Here is an 18,150-nt window from a genome sequence, read left to right on the forward strand (position 1 = left end):
GGGAAATGTCTCTCATTTGAATATTATAGCAGTGGATGGCCTTCTTCCAGGCAGCGGGACATGTGACTCTCTGGCAGCAGGATGGAGCTGAACACGGAGCAGCCTGCAGAAAATGGGCTGTGTGTTGCCGTTTTTGTTTTTCCATAGCCAAACCACGCACCCACTTCTAGGTGGTCTCCCTGTGCCAAATGAGGGCTGTGCCCATGGTGGTAGGTCAGGAGGAAGCCTTTGCCCAGTATACTCTAGCTTCTCTTCAGAACGTAAAAATCTTTTGCCTTTTACTAAAGATTTCAGTGGAGAGAAGTAAAACTGAGTTTTGTGGCAATTTTTGCACGCTCCAGCTTGCTGGGGCTCCCTTAAATGGGTTCAACAACGGAATGAGTGGGTGGGGTTTTGGTGGGAGACTGTACTCTGGGGCTGATGGGAGATGCCTCTCATTTGAATATTGTAGCAGTGGATGGCCTTCTTCCAGGCAGCGGGACAGGTGACTCTCTGGCAGCAAGATGGAGCTGAACACGGAGCAGCCTGCGGAAGATGGGCTGTGTGTTCCCGTTTTTGTTTTTCCATAGCCAAACCACGCACCCACTTCTAGGTGGTCTTCCTGGGCCAAATGAGGGCTGTGCCCATGGTGGTAGGTCAGGAGGAAGCCCTTGCCCAGTATACTCTGGCTTCTCTTCAGAAAGTAAAAATCTTTTGCCTTTTACTAAAGATTTCCGTGGAGAGAAGCAAAACTGAGTTTTGTGTCAATTTTTGCACGCTCCAGCTTGCTGGGGCTTCCTTAAATGGGTTCAAAAACAGAATGAAGGAATGAGTGGGTGGGGTTTTGGTGGGAGACTGTACTCTGGGGCTGATGGGAAATGCCTCTCATTTGAATATTGTAGCAGTGGATGGCCTTCTTCCAGGCAGTGGGACATGTGACTCTCTGGCTGCAGGATGGAGCTGAACACGAAGCAGCCTGCGGAAGATGGGATGTGTGTTGCCGTTTTTGTTTTTCCATAGCCAAACCACGCACCCACTTCTAGGTGGTCTCCCTTGGCCAAATGAGGGCTGCGGCCATGGTGGTAGGTCAGGAGGAAGCCCTTGCGCAGTATACTCTGGCTTTTCTTCAGAATGTAAAAATCTGTTGCCTTTTACTAAAGATTTCTGTGGAGAGGAGCAAAACTGAGTTTTGTTGCAATTTTTGCACGCTCCAGCTTGCTGGGGCTTCCTTAAATGGGTTCAACAACAGAATGAAGGAATGAGTGGTTGGGGTTTTGGTGGGAGACTGTACTCTGGGGCTGCTGGGAAATGTCTCTCATTTGAATATTGTAGCAGTAGATGGCGTTCTTCCAGGCAGCGGGACAGGTGACGATCTGGCAGCAAGATGGAGCTGAACACGGAGCAGCCTGCGGAAAATGGGCTGTGTGTTGCCGTTTTTGTTTTTCCATAGCCAAACCACGCACCCACTTCTAGGTGGTCTCCCTGGGCCAAATGAGGGCTGTGCCCATGGTGGTAGGTCAGGAGGAAGCCCTTGTCCAGTATACTCTGGCTTCTCTTCAGAACGTAAAAATCTTTCGCCTTTTACTAAAGATTTCAGTGGAGTGAAGCAAAACTGAGTTTTGTGGCAATTTTTGCACGCTCCAGCTTGCTCGGGCTTCCTTAAATGGGATCAACAACAGAAAGAAGGAATGAGTGGGTGGGAGACTGTACTCTGGGGCTGCTGGGAAATGTCTCTCATTTGAATATTGTAGCAGTGGATGGCCTTCTTCCAGGCAGCGGAACAGGTGACTCTCTGGCAGCAAGATGGAGCTGAACACGGAGCAGCCTGCGGAAAATGGGCTGTGTGTTCCCGTTTTTGTTTTTCCATAGCCAAACCACGCACCCACTTCTAGGTGGTCTTCCTGGGCCAAATGAGGGCTGTGCCCATGGTGGTAGGTCAGGAGGAAGCCCTTGCCCAGTATACTCTGGCTTCTCTTCAGAAAGTAAAAATCTTTCGCCATTTACTAAAGGTTACCGTGGAGAGAAGCAAAACTGAGTTTTGTGGCAATTTTTGCACGCTCCAGATTGCTGGGGCTTCCTTAAATGGGTTCAACAACAGAATGAAGGAATGAGTGGGTGGGTTTTGGTGGTAGACTGTACTCTGGGGCTGCTGGGAAATGTCTCTCATTTGAATATTGTAGTAGTGGATGGCCTTCTTCCAGGCAGCGGGACATGTGACTCTCTGGCAGCACGATGGAGCTGAACACGGAGCAGCCTGCGGAAAATGGGCTGTGTGTTGCCGTTTTTCTTTTTCCATAGCCAAACCACGCACCCACTTCTAGGTGGTCTCCCTGGGCCAAATGAGGGCTGTGCCCATGGTGGTAGGACAGGAGGAAGCCCTTGCCCAGTATACTCTGGCTTCTCTTCAGAACGTAAAAATCTTTCGCCTTTTACGAAAGATTTCCGTGGAGAGAAGCAAAATTGAGGTTTGTGGCAATTTTTGCATGCTCCAGCTTGCTGGGGCTTCCTTAAATGGGTTCAACAACAGAATGAAGGAATGAGTGGGTGGGGTTTTGGTAGGAGACTGTACTCTGGGGCTGCTGGGAAATGTCTCTCATTTGAATATTGTAGCAGTGGATGGCTTTCTTCCAGGCAGCGGGAGAGGTGATGATCTGGCAGCAAGATGGAGCTGAACACGGAGCAGCCTGCGGAAAATGGGCTGTGTGTTGCCGTTTTTGTTTTTCCATAGCCAAACCACGCACCCACTTCTAGGTGGTCTCCCTGGGCCAAATGAGGGCTGTGCCCATGGTGGTAGGTCAGGAGGAAGCCCTTGCCCAGTATACTCTGGTTTCTCTTCAGAACGTAAAAATCTTTCTCCTTTTACTAAAGATTTCTGTGGAGAGAAGGAAAACTGAGTTTTGTGGCAATTTTTGCATGCTCCAGCTTGCTGGGGCTTTCTTAAATGGGTTCAATAACAGAATGAAGGAATGAGTGGGTGGGGTTTTGGTGGGAGACTGTACTCTGGGGCTGCTGGGAAATGTCTCTCATTTTAATATTGTAGCAGTGGATGGCCTTCTTCCAGGCAGCGGGACAGGTGACGATCTGGCAGCAAGATGGAGCTGAACACGGAGCAGCCTGCGGAAAATGGGCTGTGTGTTGCCGTTTTTGTTTTTCCATAGCCAAGCCACGCACCCACTTCTAGGTGGTCTCCCTGGGCCAAATGAGGGCTGTGCCCATGGTGGTAGGTCAGGAGGAAGCCCTTGCCCAGTATACTCTGGTTTCTCTTCAGAACGTAAAAATTTTTCGCCTTTTACTAAAGATTTCAGTGGAGTGAAGCAAAACTGAGTTTTGTGGCAATTTTTGCACGCTCCAGCTTGCTCGGGCTTCCTTAAATGGTATCAACAACAGAAAGAAGGAATGAGTGGGTGGGAGACTGTACTCTGGGGCTGCTGGGAAATGTCTCTCATTTGAATATTATAGCAGTGGATGGCCTTCTTCCAGGCAGCGGGACATGTGACTCTCTGGCAGCAGGATGGAGCTGAACACGGAGCAGCCTGCAGAAAATGGGCTGTGTGTTGCCGTTTTTGTTTTTCCATAGCCAAACCACGCACCCACTTCTAGGTGGTCTCCCTGGGCCAAATGAGGGCTGTGCCCATGGTGGTAGGTCAGGAGGAAGCCTTTGCCCAGTATGCTCTGGTTTCTCTTCAGAACGTAAAAATCTTTCGCCTTTTACTAAAGATTTCCGTGGAGAGAAGTAAAACTGAGTTTTGTGGCAATTTTTGCATGCTCCAGCTTGCTGGGGCTTCCGTAAATGGGTTCAACAAAAGAATGAAGGAATGAGTGGGTGGGGTTTTGGTGGGAGACTGTACTCTGGGGCTGATGGGAAATGCCTCTTATTTGAATATTGTAGCAGTGGATGGCCTTCTTCCAGGCAGCGGGACATGTGACTTTCTGGCAGCAGGATGCAGCTGAACACAGAGCATCCTGCGGAAAATGTGCTGTGTATTGCCGTTTTTGTTTTTCCATAGCCAAACCACGCACCCACTTCTAGGTGGTCTCCCTGGGCCAAATGAGGGCTGTGCCCATGGTGGTAGGTCAGGAGGAAGCCCTTGCCCAGTATACTCTGGCTTATCTTCAGAACGTAAAAATCTTTCGCCTTTTACTAAAGATTTCCGTGGAGAGAAGCAAAACTGAGTTTTGTGGCAATTTTTGCACGCTCCAGCTTGCTGGGGCTTCCTTAAATGGGTTCAACAACAGAATGAAGGAATGAGTGGGTGGGGTTTTGGTGGGAGACTGTACTCTGGGTCTGCTGGGAAATGTCTCTCATTTGAATATTGTAGCAGTGGATGGCCTTCTTCCAGGCAGCGGGACATGTGACTCTCTGGCAGCACAATGGAGCTGAACACGGAGCAGCCTGCGGAAAATGGGCTGTGTGTTGCCATTTTTGTTTTTCCATAGCCAAACCACGCACCCACTTCTAGGTGGTCTCCCTGGGCCAAATGAGGGCTGTGCCCATGGTGGTAGGTCAGGAGGAAGCCTTTGCCCAGTATACTCTGGCTTCTTTTCAGAACGTAAAAATCTTTCACATTTTACTAAAGATTTCCGTGGAGAGAAGCAAAAAATTAAGTTTTGTGGCAATTTTTGCATGCTCCACCTTGCTGGGGCTACCTTAAATGGGTTCAACAACAGAATGAAGGAATGAGTGGGTGGGGTTTTGGTGGGAGACTGTACTCTGGGGCTGATGGGAGATGCCTCTCATTTGAATATTGTAGCAGTGGATGGCCTTCTTCCAGGCAGCGGAACAGGTGACTCTCTGGCAGCAAGATGGAGCTGAACACGGAGCAGCCTGCGGAAAATGGGCTGTGTGTTCCCGTTTTTGTTTTTCCATAGCCAAACCACGCACCCACTTCTAGGTGGTCTTCCTGGGCCAAATGAGGGCTGTGCCCATGGTGGTAGGTCAGGAGGAAGCCCTTGCCCAGTATACTCTGGCTTCTCTTCAGAAAGTAAAAATCTTTCGCCATTTACTAAAGGTTACCGTGGAGAGAAGCAAAACTGAGTTTTGTGGCAATTTTTGCACGCTCCAGATTGCTGGGGCTTCCTTAAATGGGTTCAACAACAGAATGAAGGAATGAGTGGGTGGGTTTTGGTGGTAGACTGTACTCTGGGGCTGCTGGGAAATGTCTCTCATTTGAATATTGTAGTAGTGGATGGCCTTCTTCCAGGCAGCGGGACATGTGACTCTCTGGCAGCACGATGGAGCTGAACACGGAGCAGCCTGCGGAAAATGGGCTGTGTGTTGCCGTTTTTCTTTTTCCATAGCCAAACCACGCACCCACTTCTAGGTGGTCTCCCTGGGCCAAATGAGGGCTGTGCCCATGGTGGTAGGACAGGAGGAAACCCTTGCCCAGTATGCTCTGGCTTCTCTTCAGAACGTAAAAATCTTTCGCCTTTTACGAAAGATTTCCGTGGAGAGAAGCAAAATTGAGGTTTGTGGCAATTTTTGCATGCTCCAGCTTGCTGGGGCTTCCTTAAATGGGTTCAACAACAGAATGAAGGAATGAGTGGGTGGGGTTTTGGTAGGAGACTGTACTCTGGGGCAGCTGGGAAATGTCTCTCATTTGAATATTGTAGCAGTGGATGGCTTTCTTCCAGGCAGCGGGAGAGGTGATGATCTGGCAGCAAGATGGAGCTGAACACGGAGCAGCCTGCGGAAAATGGGCGGTGTGTTGCCGTTTTTGTTTTTCCATAGCCAAACCACGCACCCACTTCTAGGTGGTCTCCCTGGGCCAAATGAGGGCTGTGCCCATGGTGGTAGGTCAGGAGGAAGCCCTTGCCCAGTATACTCTGGCTTCTCTTCAGAACGTAAAAATCTTTCTCCTTTTACTAAAGATTTCTGTGGAGAGAAGGAAAACTGAGTTTTGTGGCAATTTTTGCATGCTCCAGCTTGCTGGGGCTTTCTTAAATGGGTTCAATAACAGAATGAAGGAATGAGTGGGTGGGGTTTTGGTGGGAGACTGTACTCTGGGGCTGCTGGGAAATGTCTCTCATTTTAATATTGTAGCAGTGGATGGCCTTCTTCCAGGCAGCGGGACATGTGACTCTATGGCAGCACGATGGAGCTGAACACGGAGCAGCCTGCGGAAAATGGGCTGTGTGTTGCCGTTTTTGTTTTTCCATAGCCAAACCACGCACCCACTTCTAGGTGGTCTCCCTGGGCCAAATGAGGGCTGTGCCCATGTTGGTAGGTCAGGAGTAAGCCCTTGCCCAGTATACTCTGGCTTCTCTTCAGAACGTAAAAATCTTTTGCCTTTTACTAAAGATTTCCGTGGAGAGAAGGAAAACTGAGTTTTGTGACAATTTTTCCACGCTCCAGCTTGCTGGGGCTTCCTTAAATGCGTTCAACAAAAGAATGAAGGAATGAGTGGGTGGGGTTTTGGTGGGAGACTGTACTCTGGGGCTGATGGGAAATGCCTCTCATTTGTATATTGTAGCAGTGGATGGCCTTCTTCCAGGCAGCGGGACATGTGACTCTCTGGCAGCAGGATGCAGCTGAACACAGAGCATCCTGCGGAAAATGTGCTGTGTGTTGCCGTTTTTGTTTTTCCATAGCCAAACCACGCACCCACTTCTAGGTGGTCTCCCTGGGCCAAATGAGGGCTGCGTCCATGGTGGTAGGTCTGGAGGAAGCCCTTGCCCAATATACTCTGGCTTTTCTTCAGAACGTAAAAATCTTTTGCCTTTTACTAAACATTTCCGTGGAGAGAAGCAAAACTGAGTTTTGTGGCAATTTTTGCACGCTCCAGCTTGCTGGGGCTTCCTTAAATGGGTTCGACAACGGAATGAGTGGGTAGGGTTTTGGTGGGAGACTGTACTCTGGGGCTGCTGGGAAATGTCTCTCATTTGAATATTGTAGCAGTGGATGGCCTTCTTCCAGGCAGCGGGACATGTGACTCTCTGGCAGCACGATGGAGCTGAACACGGAGCAGCCTGCGGAAAATGGGCTCTGTGTTGCCATTTTTGTTTTTCCATAGCCAAACCACGCACCCACTTCTAGGTGGTCTCCCTGGGCCAAATGAGGGCTGTGCCCATGGCGGTAGGTCAGGAGGAAGCCTTTGCCCAGTATACTCTGGCTACTTTTCAGAACGTAAAAATCTTTCACCTTTTACTCAAGATTTCCGTGGAGAGAAGCAAAACTGAGTTTTGTGGCATTTTTTGCACGCTCCCTCTTGCTGGGGCTACCTTAAATGGGTTCAACAACAGAATGAAGGAATGAGTGGGTGGGGTTTTGGTGGGAGACTGTACTCTGGGGCTGATGGGAGATGCCTCTCATTTGAATATTGTAGCAGTGGATGGCCTTCTTCCAGGCAGCGGGACATGTGACTCTCTGGCAGCACGATGGAGCTGAACACGGAGCAGCCTGCGGAAAATGGGCTCTGTGTTGCCATTTTTGTTTTTCCATAGCCAAACCACGCACCCACTTCTAGGTGGTCTCCCTGGGCCAAATGAGGGCTGTGCCCATGGTGGTAGGTCAGGAGGAAGCCCTTGCCCAGTATACTCTGGCTTCTCTTCAAAATGTAATAATCTTTCACCTTTTACTAAAGATTTCTGTGGAGAGAAGCAAAACTGAGTTTTGTGGCAATTTTTGCACGCTCCAGCTTGCTGGGGCTTCCTTAAATGGGTTCAACAACGGAATGAGTGGGTGGGGTTTTGGTGGGAGACTGTACTCTGGGGCTGATGGGAGATGCCTCTCATTTGAATATTGTAGCAGTGGATGGCCTTCTTCCAGGCAGCGGGACATGTGACTCTCTGGCAGCACGATGGAGCTGAACACGGAGCAGCCTGCGGAAAATGGGCTCTGTGTTGCCATTTTTGTTTTTCCATAGCCAAACCACGCACCCACTTCTAGGTGGTCTCCCTGGGCCAAATGAGGGCTGTGCCCATGGTGGTAGGTCAGGAGGAAGCCCTTGCCCAGTATACTCTGGCTTCTCTTCAAAATGTAAAAATCTTTCGCCTTTTACTAAAGATTTCCGTGGAGAGAAGCAAAACTGAGTTTTGTGTCAATTTTTTCACGCTCCAGCTTGTTGGGGCTTCCTTAAATGGGTTCAACAACAGAAGGAAGGAATGAGTGGGTGGGGTTTTGGTGGGAGACTGTACTCTGGGGCTGCTGGGAAATGTCTCTCATTTGAATGTTGTAGCAGTGGAAGGCCTTCTTCCAGGCAGCGGGACATGTGACTCTCTGGCAGTACGATGGAGCTGAACACGGAGCAGCCTGCGAAAATTGGGATGTGTGTTGCCATTTTTGTTTTTCCATAGCCAAACCACGCACCCACTTCTAGGTGGTCTCCCTGGGCCAAATGAGGGCTGTGCCCATGGTGGTAGATCAGGAGGAAGCCCTTGAACAGTATACTCTGGCTTCTTTTCAGAACGTAAAAATCTTTCACCTTTTACTAAAGATTTCCGTGGAGAGCAGCAAAACTGAGTTTTGTGGCAATTTTTGCACGCTTCAGCTTGCTGGGGCTTTCTTAAATGGGTTCAACAACAGAACGAAGGAATGAGTGGGTGGGGTTTTGGTGGGAGACTGTATTCTGGGGCTGATGGGAAATGCCTCTCATTTGAATATTGTAGCAGTGGATGGCATTCTTCCAGGCAGCGGGACATGTGACTCTCTGTCAGCAGGATGGAGCTGAACACAGAGCAGCCTGTGGAAAATGGGCTGTGTGTTGCCATTTTTGTTTTTCCATAGCCAAACCACGCACCCACTTCTAGGTGGTCTCCCTGGGCCAAATGAGGGCTGTGCACATGGTGGTAGGTCAGGAGGAAGCCCTTGTCCAGTATACTCTGGTTTCTTTTCAGAACGTAAAAATCTTTCGCCTTTTACTAAAGATTTCCGTGGAGAGAAGCAAAACTAAGTTTTGTGGCAATTTTTGCACGCGCCAGCTTGCTGGGGCTATCTTAACTGGGATCAACAACAGAATGAAGGAATGAGTGGGTGGGGTTTTGGTGGGAGACTGTACTCTGGGGCTGATGAGAGATGCCTCTCATTTGAATATTGTAACAGTGGATGGCCTTCTTCCAGGCAGCGGGACATGTGACTTTCTGGCAGCAGGATGGAGCTGAACACGGAGCAGCCTGCGGAAAATGGGCTGTGTGTTGCCGTTTTTGTTTTTCCATAGCCAAACCACGCACCCACTTCTAGGTGGTCTCCCTGGGCCAAATGAGGGCTGTGCCCATGGTGGTAGGTCAGGAGGAAGCCCTTGCCCAGTATACTTTGGCTTCTCTTCAGAACGTAAAAATTTTTCGCCTTTTACTAAAGATTTCCGTGGAGAGAAGCAAAACTGAGTTTTGTGGCAATTTTTGCACGCTCCAGCTTGCTGGGGTTTCCTTAAATGTGTTCAACAACAGAATGAAGGAATGAGTGGGTGGGGATTTGGTGGGAGACTGTACTCTGGGGCTGCTGGGAAATGTCTCTCATTTGAATATTGTAGCAGTGGATGGCGTTCTTCCAGGCAGCGGGACAGGTGACTCTCTGGCAGCAAGATGGAGCTGAACACGGAGCAGCCTGCGGAAAATGGGCTGTGTGTTGCCGTTTTTGTTTTTCCATAGCCAAACCACGCACCCACTTCTAGGTGGTCTCCCTGGGCCAAATGAGGGCTGCAGCCATGGTGGTAGGTCAGGAGGAAGCCCTTGCGCAGTATACTCTGGCTTTTCTTCAGAACGTAAAAATCTTTTGCCTTTTACTAAAGATTTCTGTGGAGAGAAGCAAAACTGAGTTTTGTGGCAATTTTTGCATGCTCCAGCTTGCTCGGGCTTCCTTAAATGGGTTCAACAACAGAAAGAAGGAATGAGTGGGTGGGTTTTGGTGGGAGACTGTACTCTGGGGCTGCTGGGAAATGTCTCTCATTTGAATATTATAGCAGTGGATGGCCTTCTTCCAGGCAGCGGGACATGTGACTCTCTGGCAGCAGGATGGAGCTGAACACGGAGCAGCCTGCTGAAAATGGGCTGTGTGTTGCCGTTTTTGTTTTTCCATAGCCAAACCACGCACCCACTTCTAGGTGGTCTCCCTGGGCCAAATGAGGGCTGTGCCCATGGTGGTAGGTCAGGAGGAAGCCTTTGCCCAGTATACTCTGGCTTCTCTTCAGAACGTAAAAATCTTTTGCCTTTTACTAAAGATTTCAGTGGAGAGAAGTAAAACTGAGTTTTGTGGCAATTTTTGCACGCTCCAGCTTGCTGGGGCTTCCGTAAATGGGTTCAACAAAAGAATGAAGGAATGAGTGGGTGGGGTTTTGGTGGGAGACTGTACTCTGGGGCTGATGGGAAATGCCTTTCATTTGAATATTGTAGCAGTGGATGGCCTTCTTCCAGGCAGCGGGACATGTGACTCTCTGGCAGCAGGATGCAGCTGAACACAGAGCATCCTGCGGAAAATGTGCTCTGTATTGCCGTTTTTGTTTTTCCATAGCCAAACCACGCACCCACTTCTAGGTGGTCTCCCTGGGCCAAATGAGGGCTGTGCCCATGGTGGTAGGTCAGGAGGAAGCCCTTGCCCAGTATACTCTGGCTTCTCTTCAGAACGTAAAAATCTTTCGCCTTTTACTAAAGATTTCCGTGGAGAGAAGCAAAACTGAGTTTTGTGGCAATTTTTGCACGCTCCAGCTTGCTGGGGCTTCCTTAAATGGGTTCAACAACAGAATGAAGGAATGAGTGGGTGGGGTTTTGGTGGGAGACTGTACTCTGGGGCTGCGGGGAAATGTCTCACATTTGAATATTGTAGCAGTGGATGGCCTTCTTCCAGGCAGCGGGACATGTGACTCTCTGGCAGCACGATGGAGCTGAACACGGAGCAGCATGCGGAAAATGGGCTGTGTGTTGCCGTTTTTGTTTTTCCATAGCCAAACCACGCACCCACTTCTAGGTGGTCTCGCTGGGCCAAATGAGGGCTGTGCCCATGGTGGTAGGTCAGGAGGAAGCCTTTGCCCAGTATACTCTGGCTTCTCTTCAGAACGTAAAAATCTTTCGCCTTTTACTAAAGATTTCCGTGGAGAGAAGTAAAACTGAGTTTTGTGGCAATTTTTGCACGCTCCAGCTTGCTGGGGCTTCCTTAAATGGGTTCAACAAAAGAATGAAGGAATGAGTGGGTGGGGTTTTGGTGTGAGACTGTACTCTGGGGCTGATGGGAAATGCCTCTCATTTGATTATTGTAGCAGTGGATGGCCTTCTTCCAGGCAGCGGGACATGTGACTCTCTGGCAGCAGGATGCAGCTGAACACAGAGCATCCTGCGGAAAATGTGCTGTGTATTGCCGTTTTTGTTTTTCCATAGCCAAACCACGCACCCACTTCTAGGTGGTCTCCCTGGGCCAAATGAGGGCTGTGCCCATGGTGGTAGGTCAGGAGGAAGCCTTTGCCCAGTATACTCTGTCTTCTTTTCAGAACGTAAATATCTTTCACCTTTTATTAAAGATTTCGGTGGAGAGAAGCAAAACTGAGTTTTGAGGCAATTTTTACACGCTCCAGCTTGCTGGGGCTACCTTAAATGGGTTCAACAACAGAATGAAGGAATGAGTGGGTGGGGTTTTGGTGGGAGACTGTACTCTGGGGCTGATGGGAGATGCCTCTCATTTGAATATTGTAGCAGTGGATGGCCTTCTTCCAGGCAGCGGGACAAGTGACTCTCTGGCAGCAAGATGGAGCTGAACACGGAGCAGCCTGCGGAAAATAGGCTGTGTGTTGCCGTTTTTGTTTTTCCATAGCCAAACCACGCACCCACTTCTAGGTGGTCTCCCTGGGCCAAATGAGGGCTGTGCCCATGGTGGTAGGTCAGGAGGAAGCCCTTGACCAGTATACTCTGGCTTCTCTTCAGAACGTAAAAATCTTTTGCCTTTTACTAAAGATTTCCGTGGAGAGAAGGAAAACTGAGTTTTGTGACAATTTTTCCACGCTCCAGCTTGCTGGGGCTTCCTTAAATGCGTTCAACAAAAGAATGAAGGAATGAGTGGGTGGGGTTTTGGTGGGAGACTGTACTCTGAGGCTGATGGGAAATGCCTCTCATTTGTATATTGTAGCAGTGGATGGCCTTCTTCCAGGCAGCGGGACATGTGACTCTCTGGCAGCAGGATGCAGCTGAACACAGAGCATCCTGCGGAAAATGTGCTGTGTGTTGCCGTTTTTGTTTTTCCATAGCCAAACCACGCACCCACTTCTAGGTGGTCTCCCTGGGCCAAATGAGGGCTGCGTCCATGGTGGTAGGTCTGGAGGAAGCCCTTGCCCAGTATACTCTGGCTTTTCTTCAGAACGTAAAAATCTTTTGCCTTTTACTAAACATTTCCGTGGAGAGAAGCAAAACTGAGTTTTGTGGCAATTTTTGCACGCTCCAGCTTGCTGGGGCTTCCTTAAATGGGTTCAACAACGGAATGAGTGGGTGGGGTTTTGGTGGGAGACTGTACTCTGGGGCTGCTGGGAAATGTCTCTCATTTGAATATTGTAGCAGTGGATGGCCTTCTTCCAGGCAGCGGGACATGTGACTCTCTGGCAGCACGATGGAGCTGAACACGGAGCAGCCTGCGGAAAATGGGCTCTGTGTTGCCATTTTTGTTTTTCCATAGCCAAACCACGCACCCACTTCTAGGTGGTCTCCCTGGGCCAAATGAGGGCTGTGCCCATGGCGGTAGGTCAGGAGGAAGCCTTTGCCCAGGATACGCTGGCTACTTTTCAGAACGTAAAAATCTTTCACCTTTTACTAAAGATTTCCGTGGAGAGAAGCAAAACTGAGTTTTGTGGCATTTTTTGCACGCTCCAGCTTGCTGGGGCTACCTTAAATGGGTTCAACAACAGAATGAAGGAATGAGTGGGTGGGGTTTTGGTGGGAGACTGTACTCTGGGGCTGATGGGAGATGCCTCTCATTTGAATATTGTAGCAGTGGATGGCCTTCTTCCAGGCAGCGGGACATGTGACTCTCTGGCAGCACGATGAAGCTGAACACGGAGCAGCCTGCGGAAAATGGGCTCTGTGTTGCCATTTTTGTTTTTCTATAGCCAAACCACGCACCCACTTCTAGGTGATCTCCCTGGGCCAAATGAGGGCTGTGCCCATGGTGGTAGGTCAGGAGGAAGCCCTTGCCCAGTATACTTTGGCTTCTCTTCAAAACGTAATAATCTTTCGCCTTTTACTAAAGATTTCTGTGGAGAGAAGCAAAACTGAGTTTTGTGGCAATTTTTGCACGCTCCAGCTTGCTGAGGCTTCCTTAAATGGGTTCAACAACGGAATGAGTGGGTGGAGTTTTGGTGGGAGACTGTACTCTGGGGCTGATGGGAGATGCCTCTCATTTGAATATTGTAGCAGTGGATGGCCTTCTTCCAGGCAGCGGGACAGGTGACTATCTGGCAGCAAGATGGAGCTGAACACAGAGCAGCCTGCGGAAAATGGGCTGTGTGTTCCCGTTTTTGTTTTTCCATAGCCAAACCACTTACCCACTTCTAGGTGGTCTCGCTGGGCCAAATCAGGGCTGTGCCCATGGTGGTAGGTCAGTAGGAAGCCCTTGCCCAGTATACTCTGGCTTCGCCTCAGAAAGTAAAAATCTTTTGCTTTGTACTAAAGATTTCCGAGGAGAGAATCAAAACTGAGTTTTGTGGCAATTTTTGCAATCTCCAGCTTGCTGGGGCTTCCTTAAATGGGTTCAACAACAGAATGAAGGAATGAGTGGGTGGGTTTTGGTGGGAGACTGTACTATGGGGCTGCTGGGAAATGTCTCTCATTTGAATTTTGTAGCAGTGGATGGCCTTCTTCCAGGCAGCGGGACATGTGACTCTCTGGCAGCAGGATGGAGCTGAACACGGAGCAGCCTGCGGAAAATGGGCTGTGTGTTGCCGTTTTTGTTTTTCCATAGCCAAACCACGCACCCATTTCTAGGTGGTCTACTGGGGCCAAATGAGGGCTGCGGCCATGGTGGTAGGTCAGGAGGAAGCCATTGCGCAGTATACTCTGGCTTTTCTTCAGAACGTAAAAATCTTTCGCCTTTTACTAAAGATTTCCGTGGAGAGAAGGAAAACTGAGTTTTGTTGCAATTTTTGAACGCTCCAGCTTGCTGGGGCTTCCTTAAATGGGTTCAACAACAGAATGAAGGAATGAGTGGGTGGGGTTTTGGTGGGAGACTGTACTCTGGGGCTGATGGAAAATGTCTCTCGTTTGAATATTGTAGCAGTGGATGGCCTTCATCCAGGCAGCGGGACATGCGACTCTCTGGCAGCAGGATGGAGCTGAACACGGAGCAGCCTGCGGAAAATGTGCTGTTTGTTTTTCAATAGCCAAACCACGCACCCACTTCTAGGTGGTCTCCCTGGGCCAAACGAGGGCTGCGGCCATGGTGGTAGGTCAGGAGGAAGCCCTTACCCACAATACTCTGGCTTCTCTTCAGAACGTAAAAATTTTTCGCCATTTACTAAAGATTTCTGTGGAGAGAAGCAAAACTGAGTTTTGTGGCAATTTTTGCACGCTACAGCTTGCTGGGCTTCTTTAATTGGGTTTAACAACAGAATGAAGGAATAGTGAGTGGAGTTTTGGTGGGAGACTGTACTCTGGGGCTGCTGGGAAATGTCTCTCATTTGAATATTGTAGCAGTGGATGGCGTTCTTCCATGCAGTGGGACAGGAGACGATCTGGCAGCAAGATGGAGCAGAACACAGAGCAGCCTGCGGAAAATGGGCTGTGTGTTGCCGTTTTTGTTTTTCCATAGCCAAACCACGCACCCACTTCTAGGTGGTCTCCCTGGGCCAAATGAGGGCTGTGCCCATGGTGGTAGGTCAGGAGGAAGCCGTTGCCCAGTATACTCTGGCTTCTTTTCAGAACGTAAAAATCTTTCGCCTTTTACTAAAGATTTCCGTGGAGAAAAGCAAAACTGAGTTTTGTGGCAATTTTTGCACGCTCCAGCTTGCTGGGGCTTCCTTAAATGGGTTCAACAACAGAAGGAAGGAATGAGTGGGTGGGGTTTTGGTGGGAGACTGTACTCTGGGGCTGCTGGGAAATGTCTCTCATTTGAATATTGTAGCAGTGGATGGCCTTCTTCCAGGCAGCGGGACATGTGACTCTCTGGCAGCAAGATGGAGCAGAACACAGAGCAGCCTGCGGAAAATGGGCTGTGTGTTGCCATTTTTGTTTTTCCATAGCCAAACCACGCACCCACTTCTAGGTGGTCTCCCTGGGCCAAATGAGGGCTGTGCCCATGGTGGTAGGTCAGGAGGAAGCCCTTGCCCAGTATACTCTGGCTTCTTTTCAGGATGTAAAAATCTTTCACCTTTTACTATAGATTTCTGTGGAGAGAAGCAAAACTGAGTTTTGTGGCAATTTTTGCACGCTCCAGCTTGCTGGGGCTACCTTAAATGGGTTCAACAACAGAATGAAGGAATGAGTGGGTGGGGTTTTGGTGGGAGACTGTACTCTGGGGCTGATGGGAGATGCCTCTCATTTTAATATTGTAGCAGTGGATGGCCTTCTTCCAGGCAGTGGGACATGTGACTTTCTGGCAGCAGGATGGAGCTGAACACGGAGCAGCCTGCGGAAAATGGGCTGTGTGTTGCCGTTTTTGTTTTTCCATAGCCAAACCACGCACCCACTTCTAGGTGGTCTCCCTGGGCCAAATGAGGGCTGTGCCCATGGTGGTAGGTCAGGAGGAAGCCCTTGCCCAGTATTCTCTGGCTTCTCTTCAGAACGTAAAAATCTTTCGCCTTTTACTAAAGATTTCCGTGGAGAGAAGCAAAACTGAGTTTTGTGGCAATTTTTGCACGCTCCAGCTTGTTGGGGTTTTCTTAAATGGGTTCAACAACAGAATGAAGGAATGAGTGGGTGGGGTTTTGGTGGGAGACTGTACTCTGGGGCTGCTGGGAAATGTCTCTCATTTGAATATTGTAGCAGTGGATGGCGTTCTTCCAGGCAGCGGGACAGGTGATGATCTGGCAGCAAGATGGAGCTGAACACGGAGCAGCCTGCGGAAAATGGGCTGTGTGTTCCCGTTTTTGTTTTTCCATAGCCAAACCACGCACCCACTTCTAGGTGGTCTCCCTGGGCCAAATGAGGGCTGTGCCCATGGTGGTAGGTCAGGAAGAAGCCCTTGCCCAGTATACTCTAGCTTCTCTTCAGAAAGTTAAAATCTTTTGCCTTTTACTAAAGATTTCTGTGGAGAGAAACAAAACTGATTTTTGTGGCAATTTTTGCACGCTCCAGCTTGCTGGGGCTTCCTTAAATGAGTTCAACAACAGAATGAAGGAATGAGTGGGTGGGTTTTGGTGGGAGACTGTACTATGGGGCTGCTGGGAAATGTCTCTCATTTGAATATTGTAGCAGTGGATGGCCTTCTTCCAGGCAGCGGGACATGTGACTCTCTGGCAGTAGGATGAAGCTGAACACAGAGCAGCCTGCGGAAAATGGGCTGTGTGTTGCCGTTTTTGTTTTTCCATAGCCAAACCACACACCCACTTCTAGGTGGTCTCCCTGGGCCAAATGAGGGCTGTCCCCATGGTGGTATGTCAGGGGGAAGCCCTTGCCCAGTATACTCTGGCTTTTCTTCAGAACGTAAAAATCTTTCGCCTTTTACTAAAGATTTCCGTGGAGAGAAGCAAAACTGAGTTTTGTGTCAATTTTTTCACGCTCCAGCTTGTTGGGGCTTCCTTAAATGGGTTCAACAACAGAATGAAGGAATGAGTGGGTGGGGTTTTGGTGGGAGACTGTACTCTGGGGCTGCTGGGAAATGTCTCTCATTTGAATGTTGTAGCAGTGGAAGGCCTTCTTCCAGGCAGCGGGACATGTGACTCTCTGGCAGTACGATGGAGCTGAACACGGAGCAGCCTGCGAAAAATGGGCTGTGTGTTGCCATTTTTGTTTTTCCATAGCCAAACCACGCACCCACTTCTAGGTGGTCTCCCTGGGCCAAATGAGGGCTGTGCCCATGGTGGTAGGTCAGGAGGAAGCCCTTGCCCAGTATACTCTGGCTTCTTTTCAGAACGTAAAAATCTTTCACCTTTTACTAAAGATTTCCGTGGAGAGCAGCAAAACTGAGTTTTGTGGCAATTTTTGCACGCTTCAGCTTGCTGGGGCTTTCTTAAATGGGTTCAACAACAGAATGAAGGAATGAGTGGGTGGGGTTTTGGTGGGAAACTGTATTCTGGGGCTGATGGGAAATGCCTCTCATTTGAATATTGTAGCAGTGGATGGCATTCTTCCAGGCAGCGGGACATGTGACTCTCTGTCAGCAGGATGGAGCTGAACACAGAGCAGCCTGTGGAAAATGGGCTGTGTGTTGCCATTTTTGTTTTTCCATAGCCAAACCACGCACCCACTTCTAGGTGGTCTCCCTGGGCCAAATGAGGGCTGTGCACATGGTGGTAGGTCAGGAGGAAGCCCTTGACCAGTATACTCTTGTTTCTTTTCAGAACGTAAAAATCTTTCGCCTTTTACTAAAGATTTCCGTGGAGAGAAGCAAAACTAAGTTTTGTGGCAATTTTTGCACGCTCCAGCTTGCTGGGGCTATCTTAACTGGGTTCAACAACAGAATGAAGGAATGAGTGGGTGGGGTTTTGGTGGGAGACTGTACTCTGGGGCTGATGAGAGATGCCTCTCATTTGAATATTGTAACAGTGGATGGCCTTCTTCCAGGCAGCTTGACATGTGACTTTCTGGCAGCAGGATGGAGCTGAACACGGAGCAGCCTGCGGAAAATGGGCTGTGTGTTGCCGTTTTTGTTTTTCCATAGCCAAACCACGCACCCACTTCTAGGTGGTCTCCCTGGGCCAAATGAGGGCTGTGCCCATGGTGGTAGGTCAGGAGGAAGCCCTTGCCCAGTATACTTTGGCTTCTCTTCAGAACGTAAAAATTTTTCGCCTTTTACTAAAGATTTCCGTGGAGAGAAGCAAAACTGAGTTTTGTGGCAATTTTTGCACGCTCCAGCTTGCTGGGGTTTCCGTAAATGGGTTCAACAACAGAATGAAGGAATGAGTGGGTGGGGATTTGGTGGGAGACTATACTCTGGGGCTGCTGGGAAATGTCTCTCATTTGAATATTGTAGCAGTGGATGGCGTTCTTCCAGGCATCGGGACAGGTGACTCTCTGGCAGCAAGATGGAGCTGAACACGGAGCAGCCTGCGGAAAATGGGCTGTGTGTTGCCGTTTTTGTTTTTCCATAGCCAAACCACGCACCCACTTCTA

General features: G+C 49.4%; 42 non-coding genes across 42 annotated transcripts; all 42 read left to right on the forward strand.

Moving 5' to 3' along the window:
• The first annotated feature begins 237 nt into the window (after positions 1-237).
• LOC141064074 (U5 spliceosomal RNA) lies at positions 238-353 on the forward strand. Its single transcript, XR_012225319.1, has one exon. It is a non-coding gene; the product is annotated as a U5 spliceosomal RNA (small nuclear RNA).
• Positions 354-659: 306 nt separating this feature from the next.
• Positions 660-775, forward strand: LOC141064678 (U5 spliceosomal RNA). Its single transcript, XR_012225867.1, has one exon. It is a non-coding gene; the product is annotated as a U5 spliceosomal RNA (small nuclear RNA).
• A 314-nt stretch (positions 776-1,089) lies between these two features.
• LOC141064604 (U5 spliceosomal RNA) lies at positions 1,090-1,205 on the forward strand. The gene has a single exon (XR_012225799.1). It is a non-coding gene; the product is annotated as a U5 spliceosomal RNA (small nuclear RNA).
• Positions 1,206-1,519: 314 nt separating this feature from the next.
• Positions 1,520-1,635, forward strand: LOC141064195 (U5 spliceosomal RNA). Its single transcript, XR_012225429.1, has one exon. It is a non-coding gene; the product is annotated as a U5 spliceosomal RNA (small nuclear RNA).
• A 303-nt stretch (positions 1,636-1,938) lies between these two features.
• On the forward strand, positions 1,939-2,054 carry LOC141064574 (U5 spliceosomal RNA). The gene has a single exon (XR_012225773.1). It is a non-coding gene; the product is annotated as a U5 spliceosomal RNA (small nuclear RNA).
• A 313-nt stretch (positions 2,055-2,367) lies between these two features.
• On the forward strand, positions 2,368-2,483 carry LOC141063681 (U5 spliceosomal RNA). The gene has a single exon (XR_012224968.1). It is a non-coding gene; the product is annotated as a U5 spliceosomal RNA (small nuclear RNA).
• Positions 2,484-2,797: 314 nt separating this feature from the next.
• On the forward strand, positions 2,798-2,913 carry LOC141064559 (U5 spliceosomal RNA). Its single transcript, XR_012225759.1, has one exon. It is a non-coding gene; the product is annotated as a U5 spliceosomal RNA (small nuclear RNA).
• A 314-nt stretch (positions 2,914-3,227) lies between these two features.
• LOC141064482 (U5 spliceosomal RNA) lies at positions 3,228-3,343 on the forward strand. The gene has a single exon (XR_012225689.1). It is a non-coding gene; the product is annotated as a U5 spliceosomal RNA (small nuclear RNA).
• Positions 3,344-3,646: 303 nt separating this feature from the next.
• Positions 3,647-3,762, forward strand: LOC141065259 (U5 spliceosomal RNA). Its single transcript, XR_012226391.1, has one exon. It is a non-coding gene; the product is annotated as a U5 spliceosomal RNA (small nuclear RNA).
• Positions 3,763-4,076: 314 nt separating this feature from the next.
• On the forward strand, positions 4,077-4,192 carry LOC141063669 (U5 spliceosomal RNA). Its single transcript, XR_012224958.1, has one exon. It is a non-coding gene; the product is annotated as a U5 spliceosomal RNA (small nuclear RNA).
• Positions 4,193-4,506: 314 nt separating this feature from the next.
• On the forward strand, positions 4,507-4,624 carry LOC141064589 (U5 spliceosomal RNA). Its single transcript, XR_012225787.1, has one exon. It is a non-coding gene; the product is annotated as a U5 spliceosomal RNA (small nuclear RNA).
• Positions 4,625-4,938: 314 nt separating this feature from the next.
• Positions 4,939-5,054, forward strand: LOC141064575 (U5 spliceosomal RNA). Its single transcript, XR_012225774.1, has one exon. It is a non-coding gene; the product is annotated as a U5 spliceosomal RNA (small nuclear RNA).
• A 313-nt stretch (positions 5,055-5,367) lies between these two features.
• Positions 5,368-5,483, forward strand: LOC141063711 (U5 spliceosomal RNA). The gene has a single exon (XR_012224995.1). It is a non-coding gene; the product is annotated as a U5 spliceosomal RNA (small nuclear RNA).
• A 314-nt stretch (positions 5,484-5,797) lies between these two features.
• On the forward strand, positions 5,798-5,913 carry LOC141064399 (U5 spliceosomal RNA). Its single transcript, XR_012225614.1, has one exon. It is a non-coding gene; the product is annotated as a U5 spliceosomal RNA (small nuclear RNA).
• A 314-nt stretch (positions 5,914-6,227) lies between these two features.
• On the forward strand, positions 6,228-6,343 carry LOC141063645 (U5 spliceosomal RNA). The gene has a single exon (XR_012224936.1). It is a non-coding gene; the product is annotated as a U5 spliceosomal RNA (small nuclear RNA).
• Positions 6,344-6,657: 314 nt separating this feature from the next.
• Positions 6,658-6,773, forward strand: LOC141063998 (U5 spliceosomal RNA). The gene has a single exon (XR_012225253.1). It is a non-coding gene; the product is annotated as a U5 spliceosomal RNA (small nuclear RNA).
• A 306-nt stretch (positions 6,774-7,079) lies between these two features.
• On the forward strand, positions 7,080-7,195 carry LOC141064750 (U5 spliceosomal RNA). The gene has a single exon (XR_012225932.1). It is a non-coding gene; the product is annotated as a U5 spliceosomal RNA (small nuclear RNA).
• A 314-nt stretch (positions 7,196-7,509) lies between these two features.
• On the forward strand, positions 7,510-7,625 carry LOC141064529 (U5 spliceosomal RNA). The gene has a single exon (XR_012225731.1). It is a non-coding gene; the product is annotated as a U5 spliceosomal RNA (small nuclear RNA).
• A 306-nt stretch (positions 7,626-7,931) lies between these two features.
• Positions 7,932-8,047, forward strand: LOC141064629 (U5 spliceosomal RNA). Its single transcript, XR_012225822.1, has one exon. It is a non-coding gene; the product is annotated as a U5 spliceosomal RNA (small nuclear RNA).
• A 314-nt stretch (positions 8,048-8,361) lies between these two features.
• On the forward strand, positions 8,362-8,477 carry LOC141064265 (U5 spliceosomal RNA). The gene has a single exon (XR_012225493.1). It is a non-coding gene; the product is annotated as a U5 spliceosomal RNA (small nuclear RNA).
• Positions 8,478-8,791: 314 nt separating this feature from the next.
• Positions 8,792-8,907, forward strand: LOC141064202 (U5 spliceosomal RNA). Its single transcript, XR_012225436.1, has one exon. It is a non-coding gene; the product is annotated as a U5 spliceosomal RNA (small nuclear RNA).
• A 314-nt stretch (positions 8,908-9,221) lies between these two features.
• Positions 9,222-9,337, forward strand: LOC141065255 (U5 spliceosomal RNA). The gene has a single exon (XR_012226388.1). It is a non-coding gene; the product is annotated as a U5 spliceosomal RNA (small nuclear RNA).
• A 314-nt stretch (positions 9,338-9,651) lies between these two features.
• LOC141064134 (U5 spliceosomal RNA) lies at positions 9,652-9,767 on the forward strand. Its single transcript, XR_012225374.1, has one exon. It is a non-coding gene; the product is annotated as a U5 spliceosomal RNA (small nuclear RNA).
• Positions 9,768-10,080: 313 nt separating this feature from the next.
• On the forward strand, positions 10,081-10,196 carry LOC141063758 (U5 spliceosomal RNA). Its single transcript, XR_012225038.1, has one exon. It is a non-coding gene; the product is annotated as a U5 spliceosomal RNA (small nuclear RNA).
• Positions 10,197-10,510: 314 nt separating this feature from the next.
• Positions 10,511-10,626, forward strand: LOC141064053 (U5 spliceosomal RNA). Its single transcript, XR_012225300.1, has one exon. It is a non-coding gene; the product is annotated as a U5 spliceosomal RNA (small nuclear RNA).
• A 314-nt stretch (positions 10,627-10,940) lies between these two features.
• Positions 10,941-11,056, forward strand: LOC141064876 (U5 spliceosomal RNA). The gene has a single exon (XR_012226043.1). It is a non-coding gene; the product is annotated as a U5 spliceosomal RNA (small nuclear RNA).
• Positions 11,057-11,370: 314 nt separating this feature from the next.
• On the forward strand, positions 11,371-11,486 carry LOC141064787 (U5 spliceosomal RNA). Its single transcript, XR_012225965.1, has one exon. It is a non-coding gene; the product is annotated as a U5 spliceosomal RNA (small nuclear RNA).
• Positions 11,487-11,800: 314 nt separating this feature from the next.
• LOC141063647 (U5 spliceosomal RNA) lies at positions 11,801-11,916 on the forward strand. Its single transcript, XR_012224938.1, has one exon. It is a non-coding gene; the product is annotated as a U5 spliceosomal RNA (small nuclear RNA).
• A 314-nt stretch (positions 11,917-12,230) lies between these two features.
• LOC141063999 (U5 spliceosomal RNA) lies at positions 12,231-12,346 on the forward strand. Its single transcript, XR_012225254.1, has one exon. It is a non-coding gene; the product is annotated as a U5 spliceosomal RNA (small nuclear RNA).
• Positions 12,347-12,652: 306 nt separating this feature from the next.
• Positions 12,653-12,768, forward strand: LOC141064612 (U5 spliceosomal RNA). The gene has a single exon (XR_012225807.1). It is a non-coding gene; the product is annotated as a U5 spliceosomal RNA (small nuclear RNA).
• A 314-nt stretch (positions 12,769-13,082) lies between these two features.
• Positions 13,083-13,198, forward strand: LOC141064374 (U5 spliceosomal RNA). The gene has a single exon (XR_012225591.1). It is a non-coding gene; the product is annotated as a U5 spliceosomal RNA (small nuclear RNA).
• Positions 13,199-13,504: 306 nt separating this feature from the next.
• On the forward strand, positions 13,505-13,620 carry LOC141064806 (U5 spliceosomal RNA). Its single transcript, XR_012225982.1, has one exon. It is a non-coding gene; the product is annotated as a U5 spliceosomal RNA (small nuclear RNA).
• Positions 13,621-13,933: 313 nt separating this feature from the next.
• LOC141063686 (U5 spliceosomal RNA) lies at positions 13,934-14,049 on the forward strand. The gene has a single exon (XR_012224972.1). It is a non-coding gene; the product is annotated as a U5 spliceosomal RNA (small nuclear RNA).
• A 302-nt stretch (positions 14,050-14,351) lies between these two features.
• On the forward strand, positions 14,352-14,466 carry LOC141064707 (U5 spliceosomal RNA). Its single transcript, XR_012225893.1, has one exon. It is a non-coding gene; the product is annotated as a U5 spliceosomal RNA (small nuclear RNA).
• A 313-nt stretch (positions 14,467-14,779) lies between these two features.
• On the forward strand, positions 14,780-14,895 carry LOC141063846 (U5 spliceosomal RNA). The gene has a single exon (XR_012225117.1). It is a non-coding gene; the product is annotated as a U5 spliceosomal RNA (small nuclear RNA).
• A 314-nt stretch (positions 14,896-15,209) lies between these two features.
• On the forward strand, positions 15,210-15,325 carry LOC141064725 (U5 spliceosomal RNA). The gene has a single exon (XR_012225909.1). It is a non-coding gene; the product is annotated as a U5 spliceosomal RNA (small nuclear RNA).
• Positions 15,326-15,639: 314 nt separating this feature from the next.
• Positions 15,640-15,755, forward strand: LOC141065036 (U5 spliceosomal RNA). Its single transcript, XR_012226187.1, has one exon. It is a non-coding gene; the product is annotated as a U5 spliceosomal RNA (small nuclear RNA).
• A 314-nt stretch (positions 15,756-16,069) lies between these two features.
• Positions 16,070-16,185, forward strand: LOC141064705 (U5 spliceosomal RNA). Its single transcript, XR_012225891.1, has one exon. It is a non-coding gene; the product is annotated as a U5 spliceosomal RNA (small nuclear RNA).
• A 313-nt stretch (positions 16,186-16,498) lies between these two features.
• LOC141064864 (U5 spliceosomal RNA) lies at positions 16,499-16,614 on the forward strand. The gene has a single exon (XR_012226032.1). It is a non-coding gene; the product is annotated as a U5 spliceosomal RNA (small nuclear RNA).
• A 314-nt stretch (positions 16,615-16,928) lies between these two features.
• Positions 16,929-17,044, forward strand: LOC141064266 (U5 spliceosomal RNA). Its single transcript, XR_012225494.1, has one exon. It is a non-coding gene; the product is annotated as a U5 spliceosomal RNA (small nuclear RNA).
• A 314-nt stretch (positions 17,045-17,358) lies between these two features.
• Positions 17,359-17,474, forward strand: LOC141064219 (U5 spliceosomal RNA). Its single transcript, XR_012225451.1, has one exon. It is a non-coding gene; the product is annotated as a U5 spliceosomal RNA (small nuclear RNA).
• A 314-nt stretch (positions 17,475-17,788) lies between these two features.
• LOC141065258 (U5 spliceosomal RNA) lies at positions 17,789-17,904 on the forward strand. Its single transcript, XR_012226390.1, has one exon. It is a non-coding gene; the product is annotated as a U5 spliceosomal RNA (small nuclear RNA).
• Positions 17,905-18,150: the final 246 nt, after the last annotated feature.

This window comes from Dendrobates tinctorius, unplaced genomic scaffold (genome assembly GCF_039654945.1).
Source record: "Dendrobates tinctorius isolate UK_male_01 unplaced genomic scaffold, ASM3965494v1 ptg000250l, whole genome shotgun sequence".
NCBI lineage: Eukaryota > Metazoa > Chordata > Amphibia > Anura > Dendrobatidae > Dendrobates > Dendrobates tinctorius.